At 40.6% G+C, this 20207-nt stretch overlaps 1 protein-coding gene across 1 annotated transcript in view; it reads right to left on the bottom strand.

The window, feature by feature from the left end:
- The window catches only part of npas2 (neuronal PAS domain protein 2), a 74488-nt gene extending 54524 nt beyond the window's left edge, over window positions 1-19964 (bottom strand). The window contains exon 1 of the mRNA XM_036937284.1: window positions 19797-19964. The gene's annotated coding sequence lies outside the window, so the exon portion shown is untranslated. The remainder of the gene's footprint in view (window positions 1-19796) is intronic.
- Window positions 19965-20207: the final 243 nt, after the last annotated feature.

Raw genomic sequence — 20207 nt, 5'->3', positions numbered from 1 at the left:
AGGCATTTATGATTCATAAAGATCACCCACATTTTACTGCATTATTCACCATCCGCCTACGTAGAGATTAGTTCCTCTGTTATGTAGGTCAGGCGATTGGATAATGGGATGACACTCAGTGTTCATAAATGGTCCCCTTCTACGTAATAAATTGAGGGACTGCAGCGTGTGTCACTCCCCTGTACCTAAAGCCTAGCTGTTACCCTCAGATCTTAGGAAAAATAAAGTGTCTTTTAACATTGCAATCAATGAGATGTTGAGCCAAACTACCTCTAGCAGGCATCTGTGATGCTGGTGTCGTGATGTCATCACAGTCGTCATTTGATGCACTGACTGTCATTAATTACTGGGCTCATCTGCATGATCCCTGCCAAAATAAAAGTTAAATCAAATAAAATGTATCAGGCTGTGGTACTTCGGTTCTCTCTGTGTTCCCATGGAAACATTGTGTGGTGGAAACGCATGCGGTCCTCTCTTTTCCATCAGCCAACGCAGTTCTTCCCCTCAACTCACTGACTCAAAGCAGAGTCCTACCATAGGTACACAATTATTGGAAGTTAGTCTCAGAATGGCCTCATTTCCACAAGACTAAGGACTGGCTTTCTCCTGAGGACTGGCTTTCTCCTGAGGACTGGCTTTCTCCTGAGGACTGTCTTTCTCCTGAGGACTGGCTTTCTCCTGAGGACTGGCTTTTTACTGAGGAGTGGCTTTCTACTGAGGACTGGATTTCTACTGAGGACTGGCTTTCTACTGAGGACTGGCTTTCTACTGAGGACTGGATTTCTACTGAGGACTAGCTTTCTCCTGAGGACTGGCTTTCTACTGAGGACTGGATTTTTACTGAGGACTAGCTTTCTCCTGAGGACTGGCTTTCTCCTGAGGACTGGATTTTTACTGAGGACTGGCTTTCTACTGAGGACTGGCTTTCTACTGAGGACTAGCTTTCTACTGAGGACTGGATTTCTACTGAGAACTGGCTTTCTACTGAGGACCAGCTTTCTACTGAGGACTAGCTTTCTACTGAGGACTGGCTTTCTACTGAGGACTGGCTTTATACCGAGGACTAGCTTTCTAAAGTCTGATGCAATCCTAACCTAAACCTTTTAAATGTAGCCTCATCATCCTTGTTGGCAAAACTAAGAGTAAATTGTTGATACATTTTTCATGCAATTGATGTTCACAAGGCTTAACATTGTTTAACATAGCTTTTCTTTCTTTGCAAAATGAAACGCCCCATGTCCCATCTCATCTGGCAAAAAGTCATCCTGTCCTTATGACCGTTTGAGATGTATTGTGTAGACAATGTTTCCAAATGAGACACCTTTGGAGGCCTTGAGGCAGCAGGTATCATGTGAGTGGAGAGCAGCTGACAGGTCTAAAAATCACAAATCAAATATAGACTGTACCTCAGAATTAATTTCATGCCATGCATGCAGGAACTGAGTATGCTCAGTATGTTCACATATTCCACATCGAGATAAAATGAGGATATCTGATCTTATCAAGCAGCTTAACAGAAAGTAACTGGATGGTTTGCTTAAGCATAAACTGCATTTGACACTAATGGACCTTACAATAAGTAAACAAGCAGCCTACAAAGCATGCATCAATGTATTTGTTATCTTCAAAATGATGAGTGACATGAATATAGTGATTGACCAAGAAATGAACAATCATTAGGTGACAAATAAATAAACATCCAAAGGTGAATATTCCTAAATAATCCATTGGTAACAGCAAAACCATACATTTTAGTAGACACTCTTATCCAGAGTGACTTACAGGTGCAATTAAGATTAAGTGCCTTGCTCAAGGGCACATCGACAGATATTTCACCTAGCCGGCTCGGGGGAATCAGTGGCCTTTCAGTTACTGGCCCAAACCTCTTAACAGCTAAGCTACCTGCCGCCCTATATAATTCAGATAACTCTAGGGAATGCCTTATTCGGAGATGTTTGATTGTACTAATCTGGTTCAATCAATTAATACAAGTTCAGATTCATCAATCATTCGGAGAGCGAGCAAATAGAGTCCTTGTACAAATGTTATAATTTATAAATGAACATCAGGTAAATCAATTAATCAAAGGGTTTCATTATGAACTGGGCCTAAAGCAAATGTCTTTGCAACTTATGAATTACGTTAAAACTAACATTTATACCAACATTCAATAGACTCTGCTGTATTGCATTTATTTAAAAGGTGAACGTTTGAATAATACTCAACCTAAAAACTAAATATTATTTTTTATGTAGCTTGGTAAAGATGTTTTTGTTTTTTATTAAATACTTATTCACTATTACACTACATAGATTTCAGACATTTATTACAGTTTAACAAACTGCTAAGCATACACCACAAAATAAATAAATCATCAGTCCTATGATTGAACAGGCCTCTTATACCGTCCTGCTCAGGAGCAAAAGACATGATCTTTGCGGCCTACATGATGACAATTACCTAAAGCAGTGTGTGAGCAGATACAGTATGTAGGTCATGATTCTAGGGCACGGATGGAAGGACCATGCAGCTCACACTTTGTGCACACAAGCTCTGAGAGGAGGTTACATCTTTAATTCAATTATTGGCTGCAGAAAGGCGCTGATTATGTTACAATACCCTGAAGGGATACTTTAGGCGAACAAAGTATCATCATCGTCACCATCATTATAATAAACCACATACATTTAAGAGGTGCAGCTGATACAGTTGGAAGCAAAGCACACTGGAACAGCTTTGAGAGTGAAAGCAAACTACCCATGAAAAATATGATCCTATTCCTGTCAATTGCTACCTCATTTTCCTCATTGTGTAAGAGTTTAGCACATCTCCCTATCCTCCCTCTAGTCTGGTCTGGGAATGCCAATGCTTTCACCAGAAACTGCTTAAGATATATATATGTCTCACTCTTGACATGTGTACACAGAATTTGCACACTTTTGACATTTTAACCCATGTGAGTAAAAGTTTATAACCTGTAAAAAATGACATGTACAGTATCCTGATCCATTCAAATGTATGAACAGGTGTAAATACTTTTTTCTGGTTCATACCAGGGAGTTGTCAGACCTACACTCTACTGCAGTGGTTCCTAAACTGTGGGGTACAAGGGGTTGGCAGAGAGGTAGGGGCTTTTAGGTGTGGCATGAGTGAAAACATTTGGGAAGCACTGCTCTACTGTACAGTGAATTAGACATTTGCAAATGTATTAAATGTTCAGGGAGTGGCGCCTCAGACAATCCACGGATCGTCTGTACATTGTAGTATTCCGTAACACAAACAAATTATTACGTCAGTAATAGAGACGCACAACCAACACCCTGAGAACAAGATCTGAAGGGCTGGGCCTACTCAGATTGTGAAACCAAACTGTCTTCCTCTGAGACACCAGTGTAGCCACACCCAACCCTTGACTGTGACCTTTTGCCTTGGGAGACTCCGGTAAATCCTGAGCAGTCAGGATTATCACAACAAGACATGAGAATAGACACTCCAGAAAAAAGGAATAGCCCAGATATACAGAAGGCCTCCCTGTCTTGCACACGGTCAAGGATTAAAATACACCCAGATTGAAGTAAATTTACCTCTAAGTTAACTAGACTCATTATGTGGGAGGACACTTCCATGAACAAGCTGCACTGATCACAGTATGTTTGAGGATTCCAGGTCGTCTACTTACAGTAACCACCCCACAGCTTACTGTGCTATGGGGAAAAACAATGCTGTGAGAAACGTTATGCCATTTCCCCTAACTAATTTCCATGGATTCTCTGAAGCGAGATGCTGACACACAAAACATTAATCATATTTGAACAACCGGAAGAAAGGAACATAAAAGGTAAAGCAATTAAGTGTCTTGTCATGCCCTAGTAGGTCTCTGCCTGTAGCTAGTGAGTACAAAGACAGTGTGCTGTGGACCAGAGATGAGCGACATCAGCAGAGAGGCTAATGACGTCTGTACTGGCAGTTATAACCCGAGCTGAACATTTCGTCTGTCACAGTAAGAAGGTTAAAGAGGGTGACATGAATACCAGACATACTCTCAAGGGTCATGTGCAACATAGTTCCACTGGGTGAATGAAGCCGCCGCCAAGTATACCAAGGAATGCTACAGTACTACTACAGCACACAGGATCACCAGGATTTTCTGCTTAATGACATACTGCACCACAAGCTACCTGATATACAGTCCCTTCGGAAAGTATTCAGACCCCTTCCCTTTTTCCACATTTTGTTACGTTACAGCCTTATTCTAAAATTGATTAAATAAAAACATTTCCTCAATCTACACACAATACCCCATAATGACAAAGCGAAAACAGGTTTTAGAAATGTTGCAAAATGAACCATAAAAAACAGAAATACCTTATTTAGATATTATTCTATTCAGACCCTTTGCTATGAGATGCGAAATTGCTCTCAGGTGCATCCTGTTTCCATTGATCATCCTTGAGATGCTTCTACAACTTGGAGTCCACCTATGGTAAATTCAATTGATTGGACATGATTTGGAAAAGCACACACCTGTCTATATAAGGTCCCAAAGTTGACAGTGCATGTCAGAGAAAAAGCCATTAGATCAAAGGAATTGTCCGTAGAGCTCCGAGACAGGATTGTGTCGAGACACAGATCTGGGGAAGAGGACCAAAAAAGTTCTGCAGCATTGAAGGTCCCCAAGAACACAGTGGCCTCCATCATTCTTAAATGGAAGAAGTTTGGAACCACCAAGACTCTTCCTAGTGCTGGCCGCCTGGCCAAACTGAGCCATCGGGGTAGAATGGCCTTGGTCAGGGAGGTGACCAAGAACCCAATGGTAACTCTTGAGTTCCTCTGAGGAGATCGGAGAACCTCCCTGAAAGACAACCATCTCTGCAGCACACCACCAATCAGGCCTTTATGGTAGAGAGGCCAGACGGAAGCCACTCCTCAGTAAAAGGCACATGACAGCCAGTTTCAAGTTTGCCAAAAGGCACCTGAAGGACTCTCAGACCATGAGTAACAAGATTCTCTGCTCTGATGAAACCAAGATTGAACTCTTGGCCTGAATGCCAAGTGTCGCGTCTGGAGGAAACCTGGCACCATCCCTACGGTGAAGCATGGTGGTGGCAGCATCATGCTGTGGGGATGTTTTTCAGCAGCAGTGACTGGGAGAGTAGTCAGGATCAAGGGAAAGATGAACAGAGCAAAGTACAGAGAGATCCTTGATGAAAACCTGCTCCAGAGTGCTCAGCACCTCAGAGTGGGGCGAAGGTTCACCTTCCAACAGGACAACGACCCTTAGCACACAGCCAAGACAACACAGGAGTGGTTTTGGAACAAGTCTCTGAATGTCCTTGAGTGGCCATAGCTGTGCAGCGACGCTCCCCATCCAACCTGACAGAGCTTGAGAGGATTTGCAGGTGTTCCAAGCTCGTAGCGTCATTCCCAGGAACACTCGAGGCTGTAATCGCTGCCAAAGGTGCTTCAACAAATATTGAGTAAAGGGTCTGAATAGTTACGTAAATGTGATATTTCAGTTGCACAAATCTAAAAACCTGGTTTTGCTTTGTTATTATGGGGTATTGTATGTAGATTGATGAGGGGGAAAAATATGTTTATCCAGTTTAGAATAAGGCTTTAACGTAACAAAATGTGGAAAAAAAATCAAGGGGACTGAATACTTTCCAAATGCACTGTATTTAGATTATCATGTCAAGCTTTCTACCTCTAGATTTGAATGGCTATATTTTCACCATATGTTTAATATGTTAGGTGAGTTGTCTGACAGTAGCAGGAATGCCTATTTGTTGCTTATATGACAAGCACTAAGTAGTACATGTCATATAATCCATAGTTTGATAGGATTGTGTTGTGTCATACTTGTAGTTTAGTCTGTCATGTCTTATCAACTGGGGTAATTATCAGCATGTGAACCTTGATCTCATCTTTGTTACACTTCCTTTTCAAAACGTGAAACGCAAAGAATATTCCCCACTGCTGAAAGAAGTGGAGGTGCCATGAATGACTTTCCAAAAATGCTTGGTTGGTTATGATTTATTTTTTATCAAAATGTTATCACTATGCATTGGGACATAAAAGAGTAGGGGAAAGATACTTTACTCTCTATAATATATCACTGTTCAAGAGGTTTATACAAGCTATCAATTCACCTAAATTCAATTCAAGGAATCTACAAAGAATGAACTGAGGTTGCCGTAGTTCAGTTACAAGTAATTGCCAGTAGAGGCAGCTTTCATAGAAAATCTCCAGTTCATGCTAGCTGTTATTTTAATCACTCATCACACTGGTGACAGATGCAGCCTGGGCCCACTGCCTCAAAAAAGGAGGTGTGATTAATGAATCATGTATTCCAGATGTGACCTAATTATAACAGATCAATACAGATGTGGGATCTTAATATGAGCAAGTTTGCTACAGCAGGAAAATAATAAGCAACAGAATATGTTAATTATTATGTGGATTATAATTCATGGATATTTTTGTAGGGGTTGATACATTTTTGTAACTGAAAATCAAGTCTGAAATTTCAAAGTGGAAATTACAAACTTGAGAACCCTTTTTAAACCTCAAATACACTACAAGATAAAAAAAAAATTATCCTGCAACTGGGTGATCAAATTAAGATCCTACATCTGTAGTTGTATCCTCAACCTATCCCAGCAGAGGACACCAAAATCACAAGACTATAATTTCCATGAGGGCATTTCCATCGAAAAGGACACATGAGCCCCAACCTGTGAAGTTCATAAAAGCATATCATTTTGGGTGTCAAATGAAAGCTAAGAGTCTATATTTTGGGGGAAAGAAGGCATAGATAAATTTGTCAACTATTTTCAATCTTAACAATTAGGCATAAGTAAAGGCTTTATTTTGTGGATAAACAGATGGAAAATAGGTTTTAGAAAGTATCTACCAGAAAAAGTCTTAAAAAGGTATGAGAAATACATTTTAAAAAACAATGTTGATGTAAAGACTAGAGGTCAATGGTCGATTAGGGCCGATTTTAAGGCCGATTTCAAGTTTCCATAACAATCGGTAATCAGCATTTTTGGATGCCGATTATGGCCGATTGCATTGCAATCCACAAGGAGACTGCGTGGCAGGCTGACAACCTGTCACGCGAGTGCAGTAAGGAGCCAAGGTAAGTTGCTAGCTAGCATTAAACTTATTTTTTATTTATTTATTTATTTTACCTTTATTTAACCAGGTAGGCAAGTTGAGAACAAGTTCTCATTTACAATTGCGACCTGGCCAAGATAAAGCAAAGCAGTTCGACAGATACAACAACACAGAGTTACACATGGAGTAAAACAAACATACAGTCAATAATAAAGTATAAACAAGTCTATATACAATGTGAGCAAATGAGGTGAGAAGGGAGGTAAAGGCAAAAAAAGGCCTTAGTGGCAAGGTAAATACAATATAGCAAGTAAAACACTGGAATGGTAGTTTTGCAATGGAAGAATGTGCAAAGTAGAAATAAAAATAATGGGGTGCAAAGGAGCAAAATAAATAAATAAATTAAATACAGTTGGGAAAGAGGTAGTTGATAGGGCTAAATTATATGTGGGCTATGTACAGGTGCAGTAATCTGTGAGCTGCTCTGACAGTTGGTGCTTAAAGCTAGTGAGGGAGATAAGAGTTTCCAGTTTCAGAGATTTTTGTAGTTCGTTCCAGTCATTGGCAGCAGAGAACTGGAAAGAGAGGCGGCCAAAGAAAGAATTGGTTTTGGGGGTGACTAGAGAGATATACCTGCTGGAGCGTGTGCTACAGGTGGGAGATGCTATGGTGACCAGCGAGCTGAGATAAGGGGGGACTTTACCTAGCAGGGTCTTGTAGATGACATGGAGCCAGTGGGTTTGGCGACGAGTATGAAGCGAGGGCCAGCCAACGAGAGCGTACAGGTCGCAATGGTGGGTAGTGTATGGGGCTTTGGTGACAAAACGGATTGCACTGTGATAGACTGCATCCAGTTTGTTGAGTAGGGTATTGGAGGCTATTTTGTAAATTACATCGCCAAAGTCGAGGATTGGTAGGATGGTCAGTTTTACAAGGGTATGTTTGGCAGCATGAGTGAAGGATGCTTTGTTGCGAAATAGGAAGCCAATTCTAGATTTAACTTTGGATTGGAGATGTTTGATATGGGTCTGGAAGGAGAGTTTACAGTCTAACCAGACACCTAAGTATTTGTAGTTGTCCACGTATTCTAAGTCAGAGCCGTCCAGAGTAGTGATGTTGGACAGGCGGGTAGGTGCAGGTAGTGATCGGTTGAAGAGCATGCATTTAGTTTTACTTGTATTTAAGAGCAGTTGGAGGCCACGGAAGGAGAGTTGTATGGCATTGAAGCTTGCCTGGAGGGTTGTTAACACAGTGTCCAAAGAAGGGCCGGAAGTATACAGAATGGTGTCGTCTGCGTAGAGGTGGATCAGAGACTCACCAGCAGCAAGAGCGACCTCATTGATGTATACAGAGAAGAGAGTCGGTCCAAGAATTGAACCCTGTGGCACCCCCATAGAGACTGCCAGAGGTCCGGACAACAGACCCTCAGATTTGACACACTGAACTCTATCAGAGAAGTAGTTGGTGAACCAGGCGAGGCAATCATTTGAGAAACCAAGGCTGTTGAGTCTGCCGATGAGGATGTGGTGATTGACAGAGTCGAAAGCCTTGGCCAGATCAATGAATACGGCTGCACAGTAATGTTTCTTATCGATGGCGGTTAAGATATCGTTTAGGACCTTGAGCGTGGCTGAGGTGCACCCATGACCAGCTCTGAAACCAGATTGCATAGCAGAGAAGGTATGGTGAGATTCAAAATGGTCGGTAATCTGTTTGTTGACTTGGCTTTCGAAGACCTTAGAAAGGCATGGTAGGATAGATATAGGTCTGTAGCAGTTTGGGTCAAGAGTGTCCCCCCCTTTGAAGAGGGGGATGACCGCAGCTGCTTTCCAATCTTTGGGAATCTCAGACGACACGAAAGAGAGGTTGAACAGGCTAGTAATAGGGGTGGCAACAATTTCGGCAGATAATTTTAGAAAGAAAGGGTCCAGATTGTCTAGCCCGGCTGATTTGTAGGGGTCCAGATTTTGCAGCTCTTTCAGAACATCAGCTGAATGGATTTGGGAGAAGGAGAAATGGGGAAGGCTTGGGCGAGTTGCTGTTGGGGGTGCAGTGCTGTTGACAGGGGTAGGAGTAGCCAGGTGGAAAGCATGGCCAGCAGTAGAAAAATGCTTATTGAAATTTTCAATTATGGTGGATTTATCAGTGGTGACAGTGTTTCCTATCTTCAGTGCAGTGGGCAGCTGGGAGGAGGTGTTCTTATTCTCCATGGACTTTACAGTGTCCCAGAACTTTTTTGAGTTAGTGTTGCAAGAAGCAAATTTCTGCTTGAAAAAGCTAGCCTTGGCTTTTCTAACTGCCTGTGTATAATGGTTTCTAGCTTCCCTGAACAGCTGCATATCACGGGGGCTGTTCGATGCTAATGCAGAACGCCATAGGACGTTTTTGTGTTGATTAAGGGCAGTCAGGTCTGGGGAGAACCAAGGGCTATATCTGTTCCTGGTTCTAAATTTCTTGAATGGGGCATGTTTATTTAAGATGGTTAGGAAGGCATTTTTAAAAAATATCCAGGCATCCTCTACTGACGGGATGAGGTCAATATCCTTCCAGGATACCCCGGCCAGGTCGATTAGAAAGGCCTGCTCGCTGAAGTGTTTCAGGGAGCGTTTTACAGTGATGAGAGGAGGTCGTTTGACCGCTGACCCATTACGGATGCAGGCAATGAGGCAGTGATCGCTGAGATCTTGGTTGAAGACAGCAGAGGTGTATTTAGAGGGGAAGTTGGTTAGGATGATATCTATGAGGGTGCCCGTGTTTAAGGCTTTGGGGAGGTACCTGGTAGGTTCATTGATAATTTGTGTGAGATTGAGGGCATCAAGTTTAGATTGTAGGATGGCTGGGGTGTTAAGCATGTTCCAGTTTAGGTCGCCTAGCAGCACGAGCTCTGAAGATAGATGGGGGGCAATCAGTTCACATATGGTGTCCAGAGCACAGCTGGGGGCAGAGGGTGGTCTATAGCAGGCGGCAACGGTGAGAGACTTGTTTTTAGAAAGGTGGATTTTTAAAAGTAGAAGTTCAAATTGTTTGGGTACAGACCTGGATAGTAGGACAGAACTCTGCAGGCTATCTTTGCAGTAAATTGCAACACCGCCCCCTTTGGCAGTTCTATCTTGTCTGAAAATGTTGTAGTTTGGAATTAAAATGTCTGAATTTTTGGTGGTCTTCCTAAGCCAGGATTCAGACACAGCTAGAACATCCGGGTTGGCAGAGTGTGCTAAAGCAGTGAAAAGAACAAACTTAGGGAGGAGGCTTCTAATGTTAACATGCATGAAACCAAGGCTATTACGGTTACAGAAGTCGTCAAAAGAGAGCGCCTGGGGAATAGGAGTGGAGCTAGGCACTGCAGGGCCTGGATTCACCTCTACATCGCCAGAGGAACATAGGAGGAGTAGAATAAGGGTGCGACTGAAAGCAATAAGAATTGGTCGTCTAGAACGTCTGGAACAGAGAGTAAAAGGAGGTTTCTGGGGGCGATAAAATAGCATCAAGGTATAATGTACAGACAAAGGTAAGGTAGGATGTGAATACAGTGGAGGTAAACCTAGGTATTGAGTGATGAAGAGAGAGATATTGTCTCTAGAAACATCATTGAAACCAGGAGATGTCATTGCATGTGTGGGTGGTGGAACTAATAGGTTGGATAAGGTATAGTGAGCAGGACTAGAAGCTCTACAGTGAAATAAGCCAATAAACACTAACCAGAACAGCAATAGACAAGACATATTGACATTAAGGAGAGGCATCATTATCTTATAAAAAACAATCAATCTTAACAAAATCACTTGTTAACTACACATGGTTGATGATATTACTACTTTTTTGTCCTGCATTGAATATAATCAATGCGGTGCCTGTTAATTTATCATCAAATCACAGCCTACGTCGCTAAACGGGTGATGATTTAACAAAAGCTCATTCGAGAAAAAAGCACAATCGTTGCACCAATGCACCTAACCAAAAACATCAATGCCTTTCTTAAAATCAATACACAAGTATATTTTTTTAAACCTGCATATTTAGTTAAAATAAATTCATGTTAGCAGGCAATATTAACTAGGGAAATTGTGTCAGGGTATATGGAGCAGTTTGGGCCTCCTGTCTCGTTGCGAACTTTGTGAAGACCATTTCTTACTAACATAGACCGTAATTAATTTGCCAGAATTTTACATAATTATGACATAACATTGAAGGTTGTGCAATGTAACAGCAATATTTAGACTTAGGGTTGCCACCCGTTCGATAAAATACGGAACGGTTTCGTATTTCACTGAAAGAATAAACGTTTAGTTTTCAAAATGATATTTTTCCAGATTTGACCATATTAATGGCCTAAGGCTCGTATTTCTGTCTGTTTATTATATTATAATTAAGTATATGATTTGATATTTGATAGAGCAGTCTGACTGAGGCAGCAGCAGGCTCGTAAGCATTCATTCAAACAGCACTTTACTGCGTTTTCCAGCAGCTCTTCGCAATGCTTGAAGCACAGCTCTGTTTATGACTTCAAGCCTATCAAGATTAGGCTGGCAATACTATAGTGCCTATAAGAACATCCAATAGTCAAAGGTATATGAAATACAAATGGTATAGAGAGAACTTGTCCTATAATTCCTATAATAACTACAACCTAAAACTTCTTAACTGGGAATATTGAAGATTCATGTTAAAAGGAACCACCAGCTTTCATATGTTCTCATGTTCTGAGGAACTTAAACATTAGCTTTTTTCACATGGCACATATTGCACTTTTACTTTCTTCTCCAACACTGTGTTTTTGTATTATTTAAACCAAATTGAACATGTTTCATTAATTATTTGAGACTAAATTGATTTTATTTATGTATTATATTAGGTTAAAATAAAAGTGTTCATTCAGTATTGTTGTAATTGTCATTATTACAAATATAAAAATAAAAATTGTCCGATTAATCAGTATTGGCTATTTTGGTCCTCTAATAATCGGAATTGGTATCGGCGTTGAAAAATCATAATCGGTCGACCTCTAGTAAAGACCCCTGCCAACTAATATCAACAGTTGTATTTTGTTTGAGACATTGTTTACCTTAAGTTTAAGAAATATTGCCTGGTGCCTTATAATTCCATTACTAAAAACCCACATATCTTCAAGATAGTTTCTAATTTCTGTCCCTCATGAGAAGGGAGGATAATAAAAGTTTACAAAAGTAACAAGCAATGATAGACCTACCAATTAGTTAGTGATTTTACTGATATGAACTTTTTAAAATGAATTATTAAGTGATTAAAACTCGTAATTCCGTTACCAAATTGGTAATGGAATACCCAAAAAAGTCAGTAACCGAATTATTACAACTGAATTGGCTACAATGGGAAATCAGAATAGTCTCAACCCACAGTTGGGTCACCTGCTACTGTCCTCCCTTCCACTGCCATACTGTTATGTTGAGCTCATAACTGTTTTCTTTGTCTTTCTGTCATCTAGTGGTCAAACCAAGAATGTTAAAACAGTCTAAGTCTAGACAACCCCTCCCTCTCTCTCTCTCTGCCTTTTCACTCTCACTCTCCAGTTAATGTCACCGGTCCTAGCTCTTACTGACACCTACCCATGAGCCTTCTACCTTTCCATTTACATTAACCAGCATCCTCGCCCAATGAGCACCTACCGACACCGGACATCCATTGATGTTGAAAAGTAGTTTACATTTGATCAGCCCAACCTGGTATTGATGTTAACGTCCACAGACGGACCGGACAAGTTTGGTTAGCACAGTACAGTACAGCACTGTACAGTGAGTAGAGCACAGTGGAGTACAGTACAATACAGTAGTACAGTACAATACAAGGAGTACAGCGCTGCTACACTGTGATGTCCACACTTGTGAAACATGAGGAGAATGACATTCATATCCATAATTATGCATTTCTGGGTATTAGAGATCAGGGACCCATGATGTAATTCCATTACCGGCTGTAAATCCACTTTTTATTGTAGTTCAATAACTCAACGTGTCATGTCATAGCTGACACCCCATTCTTTCTGCAGACATCTTTGAATCTTAATATGGAGCAGATATTTGAGAATTTTTTGAAAACGTGGTCGCATAAAAACCTGAGGGAGATTTTACCATGATTCCATTACCAAAGTTTGTCTCTGCACAGTTCTTCCACTAAATACGTTTTTGTAAATGTTTCAGTGGAAATTGTTAAAAGTAGTCTTTGTGCATAGATTTGTATGGTTTGTTAAACTTTCAAATCAATGTTTTTTATTTGACATACAATTTCAAGTGAATAAACTGAGTCAAAGCGTAAATCCGTTACCATGGAATTGCTCATGAGGTGATTATAAGTACGTCATATTCTTATCCTGTTGATAGATGCATCACACTTGACTGTCACTTCAGTACAGAAGTTACATGTTAATTACTGCTCTTACATCCATTCCAATTAGGTGCCGAAAGTAGGGCTTAGCAATCCCCTTCAAAAATGAATTAAATAAATATTTGACTATTCAACAAATTTCCAGGAAACAAGCACCCGTTGTCCAGGTCAATTCATGTCAGTCACTGCTTGAGGACATAAGCCGCAGGAAACCAACCATCAAATGCATGACGTTGGTGATGGGAGGCATGTTTATGTTGATATCTAATGTGGAACAGTGCAGCTGACACCCATGTGACATTCCATTGTCAGTGTCCCAAAGAAACATACTACAACCACTAGGTGATTTAACAAGTGAAGAGGGGCCCGTAAATAGATGCTTGCTGTGCAACAGCTGTTCACTGCCAACGTGACTGCCTTTATTTTTACTTCAAATTCTAGAGGTATAAGGAGGTTAAAAATGTACTCAAAATCACTAACTATTGACTTCTACTGGCCTGTGAAGCTATGATAACCCCTGACATCTGCTATCTTTCAAACCTCCTGTTCCCATACAAACACACTAGACAATTGACGACTAACGCTACCAGGCATTTAGCCCCCCAAATCAAACCATCATAGTTTTGGAGTTAAACGCTTTTCTCGGCTTGGCCCTGACCTGTCTGTGACATAAAGGGTCATGGCACAGTCTCGGTCTGACCACAGTCTGGCTGATTTAATCAAGTGAATCCATTCCGAATCATTCTCTGGATGTATTTTTTTATCTAACACTTGCATTTACACTGGATTAGGAGCATTGCTATTTCTCTGCAGAGTCACTTTTCTGAAGTGCAGGTATGATTAGATTGTGTCCTGAATTGCTGCTGAGCAGAATGCACTGTCCAATCAGAGCCACTGACGATGATTTGGTGGTCCTCAGAACGGAAAAGGTTGGGAACCGACACAGTAGGCTAAATCCTCACTGATGTCCCAAAATAGAGGAGTTCACCTGGGTGTCACAATGCTAAAATGTCGCTTCATAAAATTGAAGTTTTCGGTAATATAAAACTGCCCTTTAAAAAGAAAAACTCCAGCCAGCACACTTGAGTTGAGCTTGATGCTTCACTTTAACAACTACACCTAATAACAAAATAATAAAAACACTTCAGCAATAGACATTCTTCTCAGGTTAGCCTTCATGCAATGAAAAACGACCAGCAGGTACATTCCATTGAAAGAGTTCATAATGAAACATTCTCAGGTACATTATAGAAACAGGAAATGGTGCGGTGCGATCGATCCTCACTGCTCACAGCTAGACCTAACAATAAAGTGAATTCACTGCTCATCTCGAGACCTCTATGAAATAAACCTGTAGTCATGTTTCACTAATTTATTGTGTGCTTGAAATGAACCATCATGAGTTGAACATTCATCAAAGCCTTGAAGAGAGTCTTTCTTAAAGGGACAGAGCACAGGGGGAAAAATGACTTTGCTTTTACACGGACCTGCTCCATTTGTGCATGGCTAGTCACACTTAGCATCCCCAGCGATATTCCAACTAGCGTTCAGTTTAATCTTGCAGGACATGGCCCAGTAACCTACTTTCCCTCCAGCAGGCTCCGTAACAGCAGAGGCTGCGTGTCATGAGTTACCTAACATTCACACAGCATATTTTCAGGCAGAGAGACATGAAAACCCTCTACAGCATAAGGAGGGGGCAGAGACCCCTATTTCCTCTCTGTACACCTTTCGATTAAAAATAAACACTTGTCAAGGAGCTCTGTGAAAGTAAAGGTTTTGGCATCACCTCTTTAACAGAGCTCACTGCATCTGTTCTAAAAGCTCATAAAAAGCATGTTGCATATTTTCAACCTTTATAGGGCAGCAGGTAGCCTAGTGGTTAGAATGTTGGACTAGTAACTGAAAGGTTGCAAGATCAAATTCCCAAGCTGACAAGGTAAAAATCTGTTGTTCTGCCCCTGAACAAGGCAGTTGACCCACTGTTCATAGGCTGTCACTGAAAATAAGATATTTTTCTTAACTGACTTGCCTAGATAAATAAATAAATAAAATAGCCAAGGCTTGAACTGACCCTCTATACTGCCATGACACAGCTTTGCTAAGAAGACCTTATAGAGCCCCACAGTGGATGTGTCATAATACTCACATAACCTAGCTGTAAAACAGGGAAATTGTTCCAATTGTTTTTCCACCATTCAATTTTCCAATAGGGTATTTTAGAAACACTTAAAATAAGGGCTGTGTTTGGTGTAGGCTTACCCTGCTGTGACGTTTTAATAACCATGTAAATCTCTCTTGGACAAGGTGACTTTTATCAATGCAGTACCAGTCAAATGTTTGGACACACCTACTCATTAAAGGGATATTCTTAATATTTACTATTTTCTATATTGTGGAATAATAGTGAAGACATCAAAACGATGAAATAACACATATGAAAAGATGTAGTAACCAAAAAAGTGTTTTATATATATATTTTATATTTGAGATTTTTATAAGAAGCCACCCTTTGCCTTGATGACAGCTTTGCACACTCTTGCCATTATCTCAACCAGCTTCATGAGGTAGTCACCTGAAATGCATTTCAATTAACAGGTGTTCCTTGTTAAAAGTTCATTTGTGGAATTTCTTTCCTTCTTAATGCTTTTGAGCCAATCAGTTGTGTTGTGACAAGGTAAGGGTGGTATTCAGAAGAGAGTCCTATTTGGTAAAAAAAACATATTATGGCAAGAACAACTCAAATAAGCAAAGAGAAATGACAGTCTATCATTACCTTAAGACATGAAGGTCAGTCAATCTGGAACATTTCAAGAACTTTGAAAGTTTCTTCAAGTGCAGTCGCAAAAACCATTGAGCACTATAAATGAAACTGGCTCTCATGAGGACCGCCACAGGAGGGGACGACCCAGAGTTACCTCTGCTGAAGAGAATAAGTTCATTAGATTTACCAGCCTCAGAAATTGCAGCCCAAATAAATGCTTCACAGAGTTCAAGTAACAGACTCATCTCAACATCAACTGTTCAGAGGAGACTGCGTGAATCAGGCCTTCATGGTCGAATTGCTGACAAAGAAACCACTACTAAAGGACACCAATAAGAAAAAGAGACTTGCTTGGGCCAAGAAACACGAGCAATGGACATTAGACCGGTGGAAATCTGTCCTTTGGTCTGATGAGTCCAAATTTGCAATTTTTGGTTCCAACCACTGTGTCTTTGCGAGACACAGAGTAGGTGAACGGATGATCTCTGCATGTGTGGTTTCCACTGTGAAGCATGGAGGAGGTGGTGTGATGGTGTGGGGGTGCTTTGCTGCTGACACAGACGCATTCTGTCTCCTAGAGATGAATGTACTTTGGTGCGAAAAGTACAAATTAATCCCAGAACAACAGCAAAGGACCTTGTGAAGATGCTGGAGGAAACAGGTTCAAAAGTATCTATATCCACAGTAAAACGAGTCCTATATCGACTTAACCTGGAAGCCACTGCTCCAAAACCGCCATAAAAAAAGCCAGACTACAGTTTGCAACTGCACAAAGGGACAAAGATAATACTTTTTGGAGAAATGTCCTCTGGTCTGATGAAACAAATATAGAACTGTTTGGCCATAATGACCATCATTATGTTTGGAGGAAAAAAGGGGAGGCTTGAATGCCGAAGAACACCATCCCAACCGTGAAGCACGGGGGTGGCAACATCATGTTGTGGGGGTGCTTTGCTGCAGGAGGGACTGGTGCACTTCACAAAATAGATGGCATCATGAGGAAGTAAAATTATGTGGATATATTGAAGCAACATCTCAAGACATCAGTCAGGAAGTTAAAGCTTGGTTGCAAATGCGTCTTCCAAATGGACAATGACCCCAAGCATACTTCCAAAGTTGTGGCAGAATGGCTTAAGGACAACAAAGTCAAGGTATTGGAGTGACCATCTCAAAGCCCTGACCTCAATCTTATCAAAAATCTGTGGGCAGAACTGAAAAAGCGTGTGCGAGCAAGGAGGCCTACAAACCTGACTCAGTTACACCAGCCCTGTCAGGAGGAATGGGCTAGAATGTACCCAACTTATTGTGGGAAGCTTGTTGAAGACTACCCAAAACGTTTGACCCAAATTAAACAATTTAAAGGCAATGCTACCAAATACTTATTGAGTGTATGTAAACTTCTGACCCACTGAGACTGTGATGAAAGAAATAAAAGCTGAAATAAATAATTCTCTCTACTATTATTCTGACATTTCACGTTCTTAAAATAAAGTAGTGATGCTAACTGACCTAAGACAGGGAATTTTGTACTAGGATTAAATGTCAGGAATTGTGAAAAACTGAGTATAAATGTATTTGGCTAAGGTGTATGTAAACTTCCGACTTCAACTGTAAAATATATTTTGATTTGTTTAACACTTCTTTGTGATGATTCCACATGATTCCACATGTTTTATTTTTTAGTTTCGATGTCTTCACTAATTATTCTACGAAGTAGAAAATAGTAAAATAAAGAAAAACCCTTGAATGAGTAGGTGTGTCCAAACTTTTGACTGGTACTGTATATTCGGCTCGATTTACTCTCATATTTGAAAATGCTAATTAGAATCAAAGTAGACATCATGCAAAACTACAATTCCCTGCAAGCTCCTACAGGTCATCTCTAGCTGACACCTTTTCTAACAGGTACTGTGTCAATTTAAAACTCGTACAAGACATTTCACAGAACTGTCCATTTAAATACATTTGGCCAATTTATTCATTACTACATTTATATAACATTAGATAGTTAATTCAGAGATTCGTACCTTTGCCTTGATTCGGCAGTCTCGTCCAGATCATCATGGCATTTGTAGTTTTTTATGATAGCCACATTAGTAGCTAATTAGCGTTTCATTTATAAGATAAGTCACCTTATCCTAGAGAGTTTTACACGGTTATAAAAACATCACGCCAAGGTAAGCCTACACGACACATAACCCTTATTTTATGTGTTTCTAAAATCCCCCGAGGGAAAAATAAATTGTGGAAATACCGATAGGAACCATTTCCGTTTTGGTATTATGACTCATACTGTGGTACTGTGGTACTCTATAGTAGAAGTATCTATCGATGGAAGGGGAAGTTACATGAAGAGATAGATAAAAATGGGCAGATGAGTGAGGAAAAGAAAGAGAAAAGGAGATGTCAGCCAGTAGAGGGCAGACAGTGTATCTCTTGAGTTAAAAGTCTAACTCTTAGTGGGTTGGCTCAGTGAAATAAGCTTAGCTACCTCACTTCACCATTACTTCACCTCACCTACTCGTGGCAACCAAAAACCTGACCACATAGGACCAGCCTCATCACAGACCAACTGAACAATAGTAAAACCATCAACATAGGCTTCCAATCCTTGCTCCTTGAACACTTTATCAGGATCATTGTGAGCCAAAAATCATCAAATCGTCAGTATCAAGGCAAATGGAAACTTAAATAATGTGATGTCTTCAAAATAATGTCTCACATGATTGTAGTGTGTGTTGAATAATTCAACGATGACCACAAACTTTTTGCCATCATAGATTGTTTTTGTGAATAATATCCATTATCTGAACTAAGCCAGCACTATTTCTGCGAGTCTGATATACATTCAGGATCGGTGTGAGTGGAGAAGAGTCCCCATCATCATCATCAATCGTACCACGCAATCATAGGCCTGCATTTTCTCATAAGGATGAACAGCTTTCGTTGCAAATATTTTCTCCTGGCGCCCAGAACAACTGCGCAGCACGGGTAAATTTAGTTTCCCTTCTTTAATAAATACATCTGAGGCGTGACGTCACTGCAACTGGCTCTGGCTCATGCTTCTTCATGAGTCATGAGTTACATAACAATGTCTCTTTTAGTGATTAACCTACATAAATTAGATGTTGTAAGGAGTGCTCTCCTGACAGTGTGGTCACGATCAACCTTTCAGAACGAAGTAACTTTTATATAGGACCAAAACTATAATTCCACGACTGGTCTGGCTCGCATGGATATCCTACTGTATTTCCAAAAGACTACAGGCTATTCAACACATCCAAAACGTGCAGCCTTAGTCTTAATACTGTATGAAAATAAATTAAAATAACTTGGTCTAGCCTGTCAAATTAGGTAATCTAATAGAAAACCGTGAAATCACCTGGAAGTTCCCATTTCCGACAACTGCACGACTATAAAACCATAGACTATCATGCACCGGCATATCAATGGAACATCAACTTTCGATCAACCTTAGCCAGATGTCACTCAGTCCGCTCAATGTAGGTTACGCGTGAACTTGCTGTAAGCGAGTAAAAGTAATGCATTAACTTACTTAATGTAAAGCAGCAACGAGGGGACGATTCCGATATGAAAATCCCATCGAGAAGTACAACAAGGCTTTTAGACTCCTATTCCTACCATGAAATAGTGTTAAGTAACTGGCACCGTTTCTGTAGGCAATGAGATACTTCGAAGTGTTTTCACTGCTGATGTTCATTTTCCAAACCACACACCTCACAATTTACATCATCAGCCGTCGTCGCACCTTAAAAGGAGCTACAGGGAGTGACCTAACCAAGCGCGTCGTGTCCAGATTCGCTACAGTAGGGGAGGGAGGAGGAGCGTCCGGCACGAGCGCATATCCTCAGTTCATTGCCATTGAAGCGTAGCCCGCCAACGTCATCGCCTAAAATTATGGACAACATTCACTACTCAGCCAATTCGTTCACAGTAATGATCGAGG

Source organism: Oncorhynchus mykiss, chromosome 12, assembly GCF_013265735.2.
Source record: "Oncorhynchus mykiss isolate Arlee chromosome 12, USDA_OmykA_1.1, whole genome shotgun sequence".
NCBI lineage: Eukaryota > Metazoa > Chordata > Actinopteri > Salmoniformes > Salmonidae > Oncorhynchus > Oncorhynchus mykiss.
The sequence above is the reverse complement of the archived record's forward strand: the minus strand, read 5'-3'. Positions and strand labels throughout refer to the sequence as shown.